The following is a 13,391-nucleotide window of genomic DNA, read 5'->3' as shown; positions in this document are numbered from 1 at the left end:
AAACCCGGCTGTAGATTGATGGGGGAGGTGTTACTTCTGTTCACTCATCCATCACACGTTTTATTTGGGTTCTAGAGGAGAGGAAAAGGCAAAATAAAGGAATAAAGACTTTCAGAAAAAATATCAGAGGTGGCGGTGGTGTGGGGTGGGGGTGGGGGCGTGGAAAGTTGAGTGAGGAAAGACCCCTTGTCCTGCACGTCTTCCTGGTCCTGCCCCCTACTCTTTAAGTAGGTGCTGGAAAAGAAGTGTTACCCTAGTGACCTCCGGCCATTCTCCGGTTGCAGTGCTGATAACAAAAGACAGATAAAGCCAAATGGGGGGGCAGATTTAGTAAAGATTAGCAGGCAAAGGTTTGTGAATTTTGAATCTAGTTTCTGCCGTGTGTGTGTGTGTGTGTGTGCATGCACACGCTGTTGCCATCTCCATAGACTGCTTTCACAGTGGTAGGTGGTCCTTGTCTGCTGTCCTCGGCCTCACCAGGCCTCACGTTGTGGTTCTAGTGTGGCCTAAAGAAATGAGAGAAGATAGAGCTCAAACCTGTCTTCAGGAACACTTAAACCAATCGACTCTGACTGAAGTTGTCAAACATTTTAAGTACAGCTCTCTACTATAAAAAGAAGGTTATCCTATTTGTCATTTCATTGTCATGTTACAAACCAGCGGTCCCCAACCTCCGGACCGGTCCATGGGGCAGTAGGTACTGGGCCCCCAAAGAAAAAAACATAACCTAATTTTTTCTGTTTTCTTCATGATCTGATACTGAAGGAAGTTTTATTTTAGAAACCTGCTGGATTCTCTCCCCAACACACCCGACTCATTCTTGACTTATCGAAAAGCCATCTGCTTTAAAGCGGCTGTGCAGACTGTTAAGGTGTAACCCCCAAGCCAGCAAACATTAACAAAAAACCAAACGAAGAGATCCAGTGAGGAAACAGAAGAAGAGCCTTCCACTTCAAAATAAAAGAAATCTGCATTTAACGGACAACAATCAGGAGTCTTTAGTCCATATATGGATTTAATATGACAGTTATTCCCTTACACCATAATAATAATGGAGAATATTCAGCAACCGTGTGTCTAATAAAGGCTGCTGCTAATAAAGTTGCTCAAACGGTGGACTCACATCTGTTATTATATTTAGAAAATAACAGATTTAATAACTTTTTGTTTTATTTTTATATGAATCTGTAGTACCTTAAAAGTTGGATAAGGCTGAAGTTGGCATCCAATTCTTTTAGCTTCCACTTGTAATCAATATTACATTTTAATGGTTTCTACAAAAATCTGGTGTTTTAGAGGATAAAGATAAACTTTTTCTTCAAAAAGGGAAACTGGGAGCTAAAAAAAAAACGTGACTCTCACATAAGCCTCTGATGTAAACTTATGGAAATGACTGCACAAATGCAAACATTATAGTCAAACTTTTGTCAAAAATTGTTTCAAGGATACATTAAGATAAATACTGTCGACTTTTGCACACTTCAAAGCATTTTAAATGCTAGGAAACTGTCTTTAGCACAAACGCACACAATAATTGAGTAGTCATGCTCTGCAAACGCTATATGACATCACTTTGAGTCATGGTAACTTCTGCTAACTAACATTTTATGATCAGAGACAAAAATCAATTGTCGGGCAGTTACAGAGACTCTCTTCTTTGATGTATTCACTTTGTTGCACAGAACGATTTAAATATTATAATTCTTTTGTTCACAGTTTAGAGCATTTCCAGTTCAATTCCACAGTTTTGTGATGTAAAAATATGAAAATTTGGAAGGATAAAAAAAGGAAACCTGGTTTGCTTATTAGCCTTGCAGGAATTTGTGTTTCTTTCCTCTGAGAATCTCTTCAAACAGCAGACCTCACAGCAGAGCCCACTGAGATCTTATTTGAATCACAAATGTCTTTCGTTTCCCAGTTGTTCACAGGTTTTGGTCAGTTGAGGAATTTTGGAAGCCATTAACGCTTGTTGACAATGACTTTCACCCCCAGGGCCACGGCAGGGGTCCGCCCCTCCACTGACCTTCGCTTGCTGCTCAGGCCTAGCGTCAACCGTCAACCAAAGATCTGATTGGCTCAGCGAAGCCCCCCATAAAACCTCCGTCTCTCCTCCCCGCCTGCTCAAGTCGAAGCTTATCAAAGACAATCCACTTCTGTCATGTGGCCAAATCATCTTGACAGCCATTTAGCATGCTCATCAGAGGACAGTTATGAATATTCAAGATGCTGCCAGGGGCCGGTGAGGGGCAGAAAGGAAAACATGGGAGTGACAGATAACGGAGGGTGTGCGTCCTGGACAAAGTGAGGCCAAGGGAGAGGGAGTGGAAGACTCGTCTTAAAGGGCAAAAGAGTAACATAAAGCAGAAACACAACTTCAGCTTTGTTTTTTAGACCGATTTCAAGCTTCAAAGGATAAACTATAGCAGAAAAAGATAACTAAAGCTTTAAAGCATAAGTGTCCATGTGCTTGATGCGCTGTCGTTGTTGAAGACTATTTGGTTGTGAAAGTAAGGAAGCTGAGCCAGGAGGGAAGAAGTTTGTCTGAAATAGCTTGCTGTCTCCTTGACAGTGTCAAAAACTTTTAGGACCCCATCCAAGCTGAAATGAGTGGTCACTTGGACTATAAGCAGTGGCGCTGTTCCAAACACTTTGATGTTTCAGCTTTGAAAGATTGTACATGAAGACAGAGAGTTAGAAACAAATCTGCACCATCATGAAATGCTGATATTTTTGGACATCGATGCTGCTTGTCTAGTAATATTTTTAGCAGAGGTTTAGCCTTCTGTTGAGTGGCAACAACAACAGAAAGGTTGCAAAGCTGTTTTATTTGTTAAAGTTTCCATTTATCCTGTTAAACTAACGTAATTCATTCAAAGTTGATAACAAGGTTTGCAAACAATTTTTCACTCAGCCTCTACATTAATAGGTCAAAACCATAGCATAAATCACAGGAAATAAATTCATCAAAGCTACAGAGTTTTTCCTAGGTTACCGTTTGTTATTGCCACGTTAAGTTTTACAAGTCGAGCACAGTGGTCGTGTGAAACATTCATGGTAAAAGGAGGTTGTGGAAAGTCTCACTTTATTATGTTATGTTCTAAAAAAGAAAAAGGGAAAATATTTTTGTTGGTAAAAACTAAGGGAAAGTTTCAAGTGACCTGAAAAAATACATAAATGGGATATGGTTTAAATAAAACTTGGGGGGTCATAACTAATAACTCATAATAATGAATCATCGTTGTCTTGCTGCTATAAACACTTTGAAAGACTCTCAGTAATAATTTTTACCTAATTTTGACTAGTGAAAAACGATGCATAGAGAACTCTGGATAAAAAGTGAAAACACCTCGTTTTCAGGAAATATAGTGAGTAGTTTTGTTTTATATTTTGTAGTCTTCCATAATTTCAGACTAATTTCATGTTGACCTCGAATTAAAAAATGTTCTTAATGTTATCTTAACTTACACTGTTTTTAAGTTTGACACCTGCAACACCTTTACTCCCCTTTTTTCTTTATACATATTTAGAGAAGTGCAGTGCAGATACTCATATTTAGTTTATATCTATCACTTTTTACAGTTTTTATAGTTGTACTTTAATAGTTAGATGTATTAAACTTGAACAAAGGGGAGAGATGGTTGACTTATGTCAGACTTTTTATGACATTTACAAAACTAATAAAATGTACGTAATTGTTCAAAAACATTATATTTTTATTTAAAAATAATAATAATAATTTAAAACTATTGAACATGTTCTTTTGGAAAGTATGTAACAACAACTTTACCTTATGATCACTTTGCGAAACTGATAGAGAAAAGCTGACCTGTTTTTCGTTTGCTAAAATATTAAATAAATTCCTTTTATAATGTTTGTCATGATTAGAACCCTAAATAGTGCGGCGGAACCAAAGGAGAGGGAAACAAAAGTAATGCCTGTTTGCCTCAAAGAAACGAATTACCGATAAAAGTGACATCATTTTTGAGGTTTTTAAAAGATATTTCTGCAGTGTTCTGTAAAAAAAACTTCAGATTTTTTTTCTAGTGTCCAGTGTCATTTTCTCTACTTCCCGTTTTTGTGTTGATGTAGTTTGTTGTTGTTACACCTGGAGCTCTCTCTGTCTTCCTCATACTCGGATCACGTGCTACTGCTGCGCGTTTACTGATGCCCCACCTCCACCCCAACGCGAACACTTCTGCATTGACCTATGAGGTCTGACTTGAAGAGAAAAATAGAGAGGTTGAAAGAAAGTTTCCTTTTCTTTAAAAAAAAAAAAGAACACAGCTTCCATAAAGGAGCCGGCTATTGTCTTTCACTATAAACAGCGGCTCTAAATGAGCCGTTTCATTCGCGACCGACAAATAACCTTTGTCTAAGGAAGCGACAGAATTACCGGATAACGTGAGGGGAGAGATGACATTTAGTAGCGATGTTAAGACACCAAAAACCACAAAGATGCTAAAATGATGAGATAAAGTGCTGCCTGGTTTACAATTTTAGCTGAGTTAGCCGGGAGCTGCTTTTTAATAAGTGTTAAAGCAAGAAAGAGCTGCCGCCACACAGCTGATCCTTCCTCGGTACGGCCTACCTCTACCAGATCTGTCAGCGGTACGCCGTACCGGACCGTCACACTTTATTCCGACATATGAAATATTTCCAATCTAGTTACTTTTTAACATCACTGTGGAATGAAAAGGAATCTATAAGTAAAACAACATATAAGTTTTGTTACCTTTTGATTTTGAAGTCATGTTTCCCTCCTCTCTGCTAGTTCAGGCTGGTGGTGACTGATGGTGTCTTGAAAATAGCGCTATCCCATCTGTGTCACAGGCTTTATTTATCACTCTTATGCATTGTATTGTTTTCTTTTCGGTTTTGCAGATGTGCCATGATCGTGCTGTTACAGAAGAGGCACAATTGCAGGCTTTCCGTGGTCCATGGTGTACTTGACTGTTTTTAGCTGATTTATTTCATTTAAGAAACCTTTGGCTCGGCTAGAATTAGCTCGGTTCACCAGATGAGTCACAAAGATTTCCAGCTAGAAGGGCTGAGCCTGTTGACATGGGAGCATCTGCAGTTAGTTTAAAGAAGTAGAAACTCAGCTACTACAGGTTCATCAACAAAAACTTTTTCAAATGTTGAAGACTCTCACATGCTAAAGAAAAAACAACTACGGTGTTCCCTGCAGAGGATTGGAGGTTTTTGAAGCAACCACATAATCAGAAGATGCCAGGATGAGTCCCACCACAGACCTTGTCAGTTAGATTCAGGTTTCCTGCAAAAACACATCTGCCTCATGTGTGGATTCCAGTGTTTGCACATGACAAAAGAGCAGCCAAATAACCTTCTGCCAGACTTGTTTCGCCACTGTTCCTCAACTTGTTAGTAAACTTAATTGTAATGTGATATTTGGAGTGCACTCAGTGACCCTGGACGTGCAGACAGATACTGTTTTCTGGAGCCAGATGAATGCTGCCCATCCAGTCAGCTTGCTAGCATGGGCAGTGAGGTAGATTATAATTGTCTGCTTGGCTCGGCCACTGCCAGGGCCAGGGAGGGCTGTGGACCTTAGTTTTGGCCAATGGAGATCATAGATCTGTGAGCATCAGGCGTCCACAGGGTTAGGAGAGAATAAGGGCGATATTGAACCATGAAGAAGACCCCTAAATAGCCCTTCAAGTATCCTGAAAGAATCCTGGATTGGAATAGATCTACCTCCGGACTTTATATGTTCAATAAAAACCAGCATTTGTGTAGCAAGTCCCCCCACCTTCCATTCATTGGCTTAAAGCAAAACTGAAAGTACTCAATGTTGCGCTTTCTTCAGTTAGCCTGGTTAAAAAAGGAAGCAATTTCCCACTGACTACCATGTTACAAAGTTAGCCTTTATAACAAAAAGAAATCTTAATTACAGCTTGACGTCAACATTTTTTCAAAGTTTACTGCCTTATTCATGATAGCTGTGTTTTTTTTTTTAATCTTTGTGTTTTTAATAAGTTATTTTGATTACCTTATTTTCCACACTATAAGGCACTCCGGAGTATAAGTCGCCGCAGAAAAACAAAATGATAAGTAAAGAGGAAGAAAAATCATAAATATAAGTCTCACTTTTGAGAAAAAAAGTGCAAAGCTTCTGAAAAACTCTGCTAAACCCGGCGTAATGCTGCGTTCACTGAAATTCACGTTCGCTGCCACCCTTTTGACGGCAAATTCGCTGCTCGCCACTCGTCCAAAAATAGGTCACGGCTTAATGCTCCCGCCACGTGTGGGAGAAGCTACCTCCAAACATCTTTAGCCTTACCGCTGCATGAAAAACTTTGTCTCATCTACAATGCATTGAAGACATGAGAAGAGCTCTAAAAAGGCATCGTCTCCATGTCTAGGTTCATGAAATCATTTAGACTCCTGTGCGGTGAGCTTCACCGTCTACTGCAGGAGATGTGTCTGAATGACGCCGCTTTCCTAACTTTTCTCTGTGACCCAGTTTGACAACTTGCTGTTCCACATTAGTCCAAAAATTGAAAAAATAAATAAAATTAGAGAACCTTTTTATTATTTTGATTTGATACAAATAAGATAAATATCATAAAGTTCAGGAGGAGAATGATCAGATTCTCCTCCATGTTGGTTTGGGGCTCCACCCTGTCTGTGATCCGGCTGAGCCGGGTTTGTTCTTCTGCTCTGCTGTCAAAACCAAATACTGATACAGTGCCTTCTAGCTGTTGTTAGTGGAAAACAACGTTCATATAAGCCTATTTAAAAAAAAAAACCATAGAAGTCGCAATTGAATTTAAGTCGCACAAACTACGCAAAAAAAAACACAACGTACACTCTGAAAAAGATGGTATTTGGTTAAATTGGTACATTAGTAGGAGTGTGTTTTCTTTTTTTAATAGCTGGTGGGTTACTCATTGATGGGATTCAACAAACTCTGACTTTACTTTGTCTTGCATAATCCGTGGATGGAGTGGGAGGAGTTAACTCCAGACAATACCTCACCCACTTCGGGCTTCATATTTTTCCCAAAATACCACTACTAAGAAACACGATCGGTCCAGTATAAATACATCTTCATTGTATATCTGAATATAACATTGCGCACCAAAGTTCCTTGTTTACAAAACTTTCTTGTCAACATAATTAATTATGTTGGTGATTTGCTGCAGTCGTCCTGCAATCCTCTGCATGTCATCTGCATTCTAAACATCTATTCACATTTTTAAAAAATTCTTCTTTTTTCTCCACATTTTTAAAAAATTCTTCTTTTTTCTCCACAGATTCTCATTTTGAAATCAAAAACTTCTCATAAAACATCAGTGAAGACTAGAAAAGTGATGCAATGCAAAGCTGAAAAAGAAGCAGCAGCACCAGGACGCTTGCAGTCGCCACAGACGACTTCTCAGGGAGTTCTCACCTCCTGAGGGACATCAAAAACATGGCAGCAAGGATCAGCATGGATCTGGGATCAACTGGAAGCAAGTTTACAGTGTAGGTCAATCAACCTCTACGAAATGAATGTGGTTTATTTTGGTTGTCACATAATTGGGCTTTATTCTGATGGTATGTGTCTGCATTGCTTAGATTATGTCCGAGTTGTGTGAAGGAAAGGTTATCTGGCATGATGTTTGTTCTCCTTTCATTTTGAATTGCCAACCTTTTAGTTGCTACCTAAATAGTGGGGTTTGTGTTGACATTATTAGCTATAATGAAGGAAAATATCTTGATGTTTTTCAAATACTCCTCTGGTCAAACTGAAGCTTAAACTCGAACCAAAAAATGGAATTTGGAGGAAGGGACCTTATTTTTGGAATCTTAAAATCTTTAAATGTTCTCAAAAATCGACAGCATGTGGATTCTGGTTGTGTTTACTGACCTCGAGCCATTTTCGGTAGTACACTGCTTTCAAATATCCCTCAAAATGTTTTAGTACGACTTTGGTAAACTACGAAGCTGCACAGCTTGATGGAACACTTGAAGCATTATGGCAGGGGTGTCAAACTCATTTTCACCGAGGGCCACATCAGCACAATGGTTGTCCTCAAAGGGCCAGATATAACTTATACATGTCATTAAATGTAATGAAAAATAAATGAACTCCTCCTTAATTTAAAAAAACTCATTATTTATTTATTATAATGTTTTAAAGTGACAGTTACAGTTGCATAGAAAACACATGTTTCCTTGTTACTCTAGCATAAATCCTTTTAAATGTTGTCTGCTTATTTAAACCCACAATCAAAATGTCCAAGTGAATTAAGAAAAATAACATAAAACTGAGCTAGAAAGAACATTTGTTATAGTGTAACATTTTACAAAAAAGGCTGCATCCAACTGATGGTTTGATGACAACAGTTTGTATGCATACACACATAAGACCTGCAAACACTGAACAATTACAACAGCAGCTACACATAATAACACAATAATATCTGATCAACTAAACAAATCTTTTATTTTAAGAAATTAAAAACTTTTATGCTCTTGCGGGCCACATAAAACAACATGGCGGGCACATTTGGGCCCCGGGCCTTGAATTTGCCACATGTGCATTATGGGTACTGTAGTCCTAAAGGACATACTAAGCTGCAACACAAAAGTAAGAGTTGTTTTGTATATTGAGAGCTATTGGGGATAGGTTGGAAAAAAGTTCGACTTATTTGTCAAGTTTCTGTCTCTGCATTCCATAAAAAAGAAAAAAACATAAACTGCAACAATACAAAAGTTCAATAGAAAAACTTTCTATCCAGCTTTCTGACCAGTCGCCTGTCTCTTGGCACCATTGGGCATTCTGGGTAGTATAAACATCATGTGACTGTTTTGTTTTGCCAAATGCAGTTGCAGTGTACCTGATGGTCTGATTTTTATGAGTTTGTGTTGTAGTTGTTTTTTGAAATGTTTCTTTCTTCAAAGTTCACAAAGAATGGCCTGAAACTGAGAAAAGTGATTAAAAGTTCTCTGGGAAGTCGAGCCTCGAGAATGACAGCAGTAAGATGGACTGGTTCCGGATGGTAGGAAGCTTACATCCATCCAAATAACCCCGGTGGGTGTCACTCAAATGACAGCACTTTGGCTTTTGATGCAAAAGCTTGAAAATCACAATAGCTGGAGCTATCCACAGTTCATCAAGTTACGGCTAGGTGTAGATTAGCAACTCATTCTGCATGCACTCAAATAGAAAATGGTCCAAATTTACTACAGTAGACATGCAACTGCCAAAAAATCCTTAGATTTATAGCAACTTTCCAACAACTTTCTGGCACGCATCTGCCCTTTTCGGCTGGTCTGGTTTGAGCTTCGAGATGGTGACAACTGTAAAACCAAAAAAGCTTCAAATTAGCCCCTTAGAAACATTAAGATCCACAGTCATCTATATTTTTCCAGTCATTTTTAACAGTACATTCAGCTAAGAACAGAACAAAGTGTACTTGTCATTTTAGAGAGTTTTGGTTATTTTTAACTTATTCTTCTGCTATATTTCTCATGATGGACAACAGTATATTAAGAAAATTAAGCTTAAAATAGTGTTTCCAAGTATTTCTTTATTCAAATCGCTGTGAATCAGGAGCAGACGAAAAAATGCAGTGCGAAAGAGATCATTTTTGTGACGTAGAAAATGCGCTGGGCGGGCCACAAGCTCCCTGCTCCGCTCCATTTTTTCTCGTCTGAGCTGTCATCTGGATAGCTCCAATACTGCCCGCCATTTTTGCTGCGGCGGTTCTATTGGCTTGGAGGTGTGCGGAAGAGGGGTGGCAGCAAGGGGGAAGCAGGATTGCTCTTTGCCAATGAACCCGCCCACAACTCAGAGGGGAGTTTTTAATAAACTCCTGCCGCCCTGCAGATACTATGTCTAAGAAGACAATAAAGATATTTTGATTTTGGCTGAAAACAGCACAAATATAATTAAAAGACCACTGGAAATGCTTTGAAGATAGAAAAAAAAATGATTGTGATCAAAATCAGACTACATTCTGATGCTCAAAATACCTCTTATATTGATGTTTTTTTTTGTTTTTTGTTTTTTTTCATGCTAACATAACAGATGTGATGCTATTGTGGTGGAACTTTTATTAGTCAGTGCTACGCATAAAATGCAGTAAAATAATGTTCTTGGCCAAAAAAAACCCTAACCCTAACAACAACAGCCCCTTAAGGAACAAAACCTTGAGCCGTGGAAACACTCGTGGAAACACTCCAGGTTACGTCAAAACTTTGACACAGTAAGTGGAACAGAGACACTTGTAGTTAAATGTAGGGTTTTGGGAGAATACTTTGGTTGATGATGTGTCTTATTCATACATTTGGGTAAAAACCCAACAAATCTGACCTGCTATTTTTCTCAGAACTCAGAGAATACATGGATGAATTTCTCTCTTGTCATGTTGGAGTTCACTTCCTGTTGCCAGCCTCGGGGTGAATGTGCACAATGATGAGCACCACCCACACATGCTCCCTCGCAGGCCGTCAGACAAACAAACGGGGTGACACGGAGGTCATTTGCTTGTGTCACAAACACCGAAACAGTCTCCCTGCTCCTGTTGGACAAAGCAGGCTTGCATACATTGGCCTGCAGCCTGGGCGGGATGTGCTCTTGTTGTGATTACCTGCCTCTGCAGAGGAAGGGGTTTCTCTGAGGACCTATGGAAAAACTCTGCTGTTTTCCAAGTGCCACGATTAGGACCCCAGCCTGTTCCTGGGTCAGCAAAGAGGGCAAATGTTTCTCCACCAGCCAGGGATTTTCCACAGGCTTTTTGTACCGCTCAGTGCAGAACCCCGACTTCCAGAGCCCAACATTCCTCCTCACACGGTTGGACTCAGACCTGGCTTTACATGTGGCTGAAATGTTGTTTTTTTCATTCTTATTCAAGCCTCGTTTGACATGAGTAGATCAAGAAGGTGCAGACATCTTTGTTTACAAAAGTCTAATGTCAACTTGTGTGCTAGTTGCTGTTTAGAGAAATGCAGTGATTTATTCAAAGGCCATATTGATAATTGGCTTTGTGCATTGGAACCACTGGAACACCGGATCTTGTTTGCACTTTTTCTGCTTCACAAACTTAGTTCTGGCATTTGCCAGAAAAAGCACTGACGTTAATGGTTCGGAACCCTGCCTTATCTTTGCCATCAGTGCAACAAAAGCCATAATTATCAGCAAAATAAACTTGCTTCCTTGATTGTTAGACAAAATAATGTATGAACAGTTCAAGATAAACTGCGTGTTACCATTCAGACCACTGACTCTGGACAACATCATTGAAGTGGTTTAGAATGTTTTCAGGTTCAGTGTTTTGAGCATCTCATATTGTAAATTTAAATTAAAAAAAAAATACTACAGATATTATTCTTGGCATTGACATTTTTGAGTTTTTTTTCCGTACACAATCTTCCTATTCTTTCTGGCCCCTCTCAATGAGGGCCAAGAAAGCCTGGCACTTGCCTGAAGTTCTCGGCCAGTCTTAAGCAGCTGGGATCTGGGGAAGCTCCCTGCAGTTCTGCAGTGGGCTGGCAACTCTCTTTTTCCTCCTGGACAGCTTCAGAAGACAATACGGAGAAGCCCTGTGCAGTGAGCACAGAAAGACACTTGGCATGACGCATACATGCACACTTTTATAAACCATTGAATGAGACGAGGCCAAAGGCGGAAACAGGAGCAGACGCCTCTCAGATGCTGGACTTGGCTTCGTGTGCCACTCGACACAAACGGCTGCACACAAGATTACTGTTGTTTCTTGTTTATGGAGGGGCCCCGTGCCACACTCTGAGCTCTCTTCATCTTTAGCCTCTTGATTGGCTTCAGAGGAAGAGATAAGAAACCACGTGTTACTGTACAGATTTATCAAATGCTTCTGTGTTTGGTTATTTGTGAATCGGACTTATCAGACTTTCTCCTCTGCTGAAGCAGCACTCCTCAGCCATGTCATGTTGTATCCCTTCATTTTTATCTGACGGGAGATGCATCATTGTCTATATTTTCATAAAAGAGACAGCAGAAGTCCTTTTGTTGCGAAAATAGTCAGAAATGTTTGCCATTACATCGAATTCTTTATAGTATAGTTTTGATTTAAAAATGTTAATTAAATTCATAAAAAATACTTTGATTTAATTAATAATTTCAGTCTAAAGATGCATGAAAGTAAAGGTTTACATGTTGTGGAACAAATCTTTCTACAAAACTTTGCATTTTTCTTTCATCATCTTTTGTAAAAGTGTTTGTTGCAGAGACTGTCGTGTGATGCTAACCTGCCCTGATGGTGAGGATGTAGGGAGGGTAGGTTGACGGAAGGAGAAGATCTGACTGGTTATTTTACCAACAGGGTCACAGCCCCACCATGCTGCCCGGCAAAGGGGAGCAAGCGCAAACAGGCGTAATACGGGAAGGCTAAAAGAAATTTGGACAGAGTTCTTGTAAATAATTGCGTTCATTGTTCTCTGCTGCTGTTGGTTATGATCACAAGCTGTTTAGTAGGCCCCTGTCTGTCTGGTGCTCGCTATGAGTCTGGTGTCAGCCTCTCTGTTCCTGGAGGGAGCCACTTGTGCCAGGGGGTGAAGATGCCAGCTCCCTGACCCAGTGGCCCTGCATCTGATGTGCCCACACTGGGAGCAAACAGTCCCTGGACCAGCCCGGAGACTCAGGTCATGCTGTGCGCATGCTGCTCAACTGTTAAATAAAGCTGGTTCAAAGAGCACATTCCTGCTCCCAGCACAACAATAAAATAGCAAGAGCTCTTGGTTGTAGTGTCAGAGTAGCAGATTGTTTCATTTTATTGCTGTGCCTTTTTCTGGGCCAACTCTGCAACAATCTGTTTGGATTTAGCATTGTATAGAACTGTAGACTACCTGCTCTCCTTTGATTAGGTCACAGTTTGGGTTTTACTCGGACACTGACAACAAAACACTGCTTTCTTATGAAATTAGGATAGAAAAATGGGTAACTGTGCAAGTTTGATGTGATTATATCATGGCAGGTCACTCTGGTGTATCTCACTTAAACAGTTCTTTAGAACCATTGAGGGTTATTCCACCTGTTTCCCATTTTCAGAAAGAGAATCTGACATTAATTCCAATCAAGATGAAGACTAAAACCTTGGTCATATACAGGGGTTGACCCATATGGGTACGGTAGGTGTTTGGCTTTTCTGGGGTCCATGGAAGGTCGTAGAGAGGAGTGGCTGTGTCTTATAGGGGAGCGTATCTTGCAGTTCCCTTGAGGATTGTACAGCCACCTCAAGGGAGGTCATGAAAATGGACTGTACCATTGTCATGCCTGTGGTAAGTGTGCGGTGAAGTACTTGTAAGGCTAATGGAAGTTGCACGCACTTACGACGAATGATGCTGTCGTACAGTGTCCTTACACTACACCCCAGTCGTTAGTAAGGTGAAAGTATTGGCCCCAT

At 40.0% G+C, this 13,391-nt stretch overlaps 1 long non-coding RNA gene across 1 annotated transcript in view; it reads left to right on the top strand.

Moving 5' to 3' along the window:
- The first annotated feature begins 7,290 nt into the window (after positions 1 to 7,290).
- Positions 7,291 to 13,391, top strand: part of LOC144992494 (uncharacterized) — a 40,120-nt gene continuing 34,019 nt past the window's right edge. Inside the window, exon 1 of the long non-coding RNA XR_013656481.1 lies at positions 7,291 to 7,488. This is a non-coding gene — a long non-coding RNA (uncharacterized LOC144992494). The remainder of the gene's footprint in view (positions 7,489 to 13,391) is intronic.

Source organism: Oryzias latipes, chromosome 6 (assembly GCF_053564925.1).
Source record: "Oryzias latipes strain Hd-rR chromosome 6, Olatipes_Hd-rR_3.1".
Classification (NCBI taxonomy): Eukaryota; Metazoa; Chordata; class Actinopteri; order Beloniformes; family Adrianichthyidae; genus Oryzias; species Oryzias latipes.
Note: the sequence above shows the minus strand (reverse complement) of the source record. Positions and strands in the feature narration are given on the sequence as shown.